Genomic DNA, 4,508 nt, shown 5'->3' on the forward strand with positions numbered 1-4,508 from the left:
GGACACATATAGTCATTCAATTATGGGTAAATTGTTTTTTTTAAAAAACCCATCAAAACTTCTAACAGTGGCTAAAGAGGTGTCTTATACCAATGCTGCTTCGGAGAAAAATGAGAAGGGCTAGATAGAATATTAAGACACACACACACACACACACACACCAGAAACTTTGAAGATATAAGAAATATTAGAGCAGAGATAATCTGAAGAATCCAGATTTGAATAAGAGGAAACCTAAGAGAGGTAAGCCTGGTATTTGAAGTGGAGTATGGCTGAGAGAATGATAACATAGGTAGAGATATTAGTAGTCTCATAGATTCAAGGAGTGTTATGAACACCCAAGCAATATATATATACCTATATATGTATATGTGTATATATAGTAAAGACACTAAAAACTAAAGACAAAGAGACATTCTTAAAAACAGCCAGAAGTAATATATTAACTTCAAAGAGGCAATACTATAAGACTTACAGCTGACTTCTCAACAAAACAATGAAATCCAGAAGACGGTGGAATCATATCTTCCAAATACTGAAATAAAATAACTGCCAACCTAGAATTCTATGCCCAGCAAAAATATTCCTCAAAAATGAGGATAAAATAAATACATTTCAGACAAACAAAAACTGATACCATTTTTTTTAGCAGTGTATTTGCTCTAATGCAAATATGAAAGGGAGATTTTTAGGAAGAAGGAATAAAATCACAAATGATATCTGCAGGAAAGTATGAGAGATAAACACATGGAAAATTTTGAATAAATATTTACTGTATGGAACAATAATAACAATGTCTTTGGGGCTTGATACACACACACACACACACACACACACACACACACACACACACAATTAATGTACATGACAAAAACAGCCCCAAATGGGAAGAATAAATGGAGTTAATGTGTTTTAAGTTTCAAGTATTGTCAAAGACGAAGTAGAGGCACCTGGATGGCTCAGTCGGTTAAGCATCCAACTTGGTTTTGGCTCAGGTTATGATCTCACAGTTTTGTGAGATCTAGCCTGCATCAGGTTCTGCACTGACAGCATGGAGCCTGCTTGGGATTCTCTACCCCCCTTCTCTGTGTGCCCCTCCCCCACTTGCACTGTCTCCTTCGCTCAAAATAAATAAATAAACTAAACAATTTTTTAATTTAAAAAAGAAGTAAAAGTCGTCATTTATATCATACTTTGAATAAATTAAGAATACACATTGCAATTTATAAGACAACCACTAAAGGAATAGTTAAAAATGTATAAATAACAAGCTAAGAGAGCCAGAAAATGTAATAATAAAGTGGAATTAATTAAAAAGACAAGAGGAGAGAAAATGGAACAAAGTACATGTAGGATAAATAGGAAACAGATGGTAAGATAGTAAATTTAAATCCACATCAGTCAGTAATTACATTAAAAGTAAATTGACTAAATTTTCTAATTAAGAGACAAAAAAATTTCATACTAAATAACAACAACACATTGCTTATACTGGTCACATCCAGTCACATCTTAAGTATAAGGATATAGAAAGGTTGAAAAAAAAAGATGGAAAAATATATACCCTGCAAACACGATGAGAAGGAAGCTGCTGTAGCTATATTGATATCAAAGTAAAATTTAAAAAAAATTTTTTTAGAGGGAGAGAGTGCACAAGCAGGGGAGAGGGACACAGAGAGACAGAATCTTAAGTAGATTCCATGCTCAGCATGAAGTCTGGATGGGACTCAATCCTACAACCTTGAGATCATGACTTGAGCTGAAATCAACAGTCGGACTCTCAACTCACTGAGCCACCCAGATGCCCCAGCCAAAGTAGACTTTAAAGCAAAAAGCCTTACTGGAGAGGACCATTATGTAATTATATATCTCTATATGACAGAATTAAAATGAGACACAGACAAATCCATAAAGATAATGGAAACTTTTAATATACTCAGTAACTGAGAGCAATAGACAAAAAAATTGGTAAAACTACAAAATAATGGAATAGTGTGGTTAAGAAACCTAATGAACATATATAGAATATTTTACCCAACAATTGTAGAATAACACTCCTATCAAATATCTATGGAGAATTTACCAAAATTGTTTATATATTGGGTCACAAAATAAAAATAAGTAAAATCATACCTTGCATTCTTAGGCTGCCACTATATTGAATAGACGTTAATAATAAAAAAAAAAAAACAGAAACCCTTAAAATATTTAGAAATTAAACAGTGTAGCTTTTAATTAGTACAGGTTAAAAAGAAAGCACTATGCAAAAGAGGAAATATTTTGAAATAAATGATAATAAAAACAGTGAATTCAGCAAAGTCACAGGATAAAAAATCAACATGCAGAAATCTGTTTAATTTCTATACACCAATAATGAAGCAGCGGAAAAAGAAATCAAGGAATTGATCCCATTTGCAATTGCACCAAAAACAGTTAGACCCCTAGGAATAAACCTAAGTAAAGAGGTAAAAGATCTATATTCTGGAAACTATAGAATGCTTATGAAAGAAGTTGAAGAGGACACAAAGAAATGGAAAAGCATTCCATGCTCATTGATTGAAAGAATAAACATTGTTAAAATGTTTATATTACCCCAAGCAATCTACACATTTAATGCAATCCCTATCAAAATACCACCAGCATTTTTCACAGAGCTAGAACAAACAATCCTAAAATTTGTATGGAAACACAAAAGACCTTGAATAGCCAAAGCAATCCTGACAAAGACAAAACTGGGGGAATCACGAATGATTCCAGACTTCAAGCTATATTATAAAGCTGTAGTCATCGAGACAGTATGGGACTGGCACAAAAAACAGACACAAAGATCAAAAGAACAGAATAGAAAACCCAGAAACAGACCCACAGCTATATGGTCAACTAATCTTCGACAGAGCAGGAAAGAATATCTAATGGAAAAAAGACAGTCTTGGGGCACCTGGGTGGCTCAGTATGTTGAGCATCTGACTCTTGATTTTGGCTCAGATCATGATCCCAGGGTTGTGGGATAGAGACTCACGTGGGTCTCTGAGCTGAGCTGGATCCTGCTTAAGATTCTCTCTCTCCCTCTGCCCCTCTCCCCACCTCTCTCTCTCTCTTTCTCTGTCTCTGTCTCTGTCTCTCTCTCTCTCTCTGAAAGAAAAAAAAAAGAAAAAATTCTCTTCAACAAATGGTTTTGGGAAAACTGGACAGCAACGTGCAGGAGAATGAAAACTGGACCACTTACTTACACCATACACAAAGATAAATTCAAAATGGATGAAAGACCTCAATGTGAGACAGGAATCCATCAAAATTCTAGAGGAGAAAATAGGCAGAAACTCTTTGACCTGAGCCAGAGCAACTTCTTACTGGACACATCTCCAGAGGCAAGGGAAACAAAAGCAAAAGTGAACTACTGGGACTTCATCAAGATAAAAAGCTTCCGGACAGGGAAGGAAACAATCAACAAAACTACAAGGCAGCCTATGGAATGGAAGAAGACATTTGCAAATGACATATCAGATAAAGGGTTAGTATCTAAAATCCATAAAGAACTTACCAAACTCATCACCCAAATAATCCAGTTAAGAAATGGGCAGAAGAGGGGCAGGCACCTGGACAGCTCAGTCAGTTAAGCATCCAACTTTGGCTCAGGTCATGATCTCACAGTTCATGGGTTTGAGCCCACAATGGGTTCTGTGCTGACAGCTTGGAGCCTGGAGTCTGCTTCGGATTCTCTCTCTTTCTCTCTCTCTCTCTCTCTCTTTCTCAAAAATGAATAAATGTTAAAAAAAAAAAAAAAAAAGAAAGACAGGAATGGTCAGAAGACATGAATAGGCACTTTTCTGAAGAAGACATCCAGATGGCTAACAGATACATGAGAAGATGCTCAACATTATTCATCATCAGGAAAATACAAATTGAAACCATGATTAGATACCTCCTTACACCTATCATAATGGCTAAAATTAACACCACAAGAAACAACAGAGGTTGATGAGGATGCAGAGAAAGGGGAACCCTCTTGCACTTTTGGTGGGAATGCAAATTGGTGCAGCCACCCTGAAGCACAGTCTGGAGGTTCCTCAAAAAGTTAAAAATAGAACTATCCTATGACTCAGCAATTGCACTAGGAGGCATTTACCCAAAGGATACAAAAATACAGATTTGAAGGGGTACATGCACCTCAATATTTAAAGCAGCATTATCCAAACTATGGAGCACATAGCCAAACTATGGAGAGAGCCCAGATGTCCATCAACTGATGAATGGATAAAGAAGATGTGGTGTTTATATACAATGGAATATTACTCAACCATCAAAAAGAATGAAATCTTGCCATTTGCAATGACATGGATGGAGCTAGAGTGTATTATGCTAAGCAAAATAAGTCAATCAGAGAAAGACAAACACCATATGATTTCACTCATATGGTAAGAAATAAAAACAGATGGACATGTGGGAAGTGAGGGGAAAGAGAAGAGAGGGAAACACAAGAGATGATAGAGAAGAAACTATGGGTTGAC

The sequence above is a fragment of the Felis catus genome, chromosome B3 (genome assembly GCF_018350175.1).
Source record: "Felis catus isolate Fca126 chromosome B3, F.catus_Fca126_mat1.0, whole genome shotgun sequence".
Lineage (NCBI taxonomy): Eukaryota > Metazoa > Chordata > Mammalia > Carnivora > Felidae > Felis > Felis catus.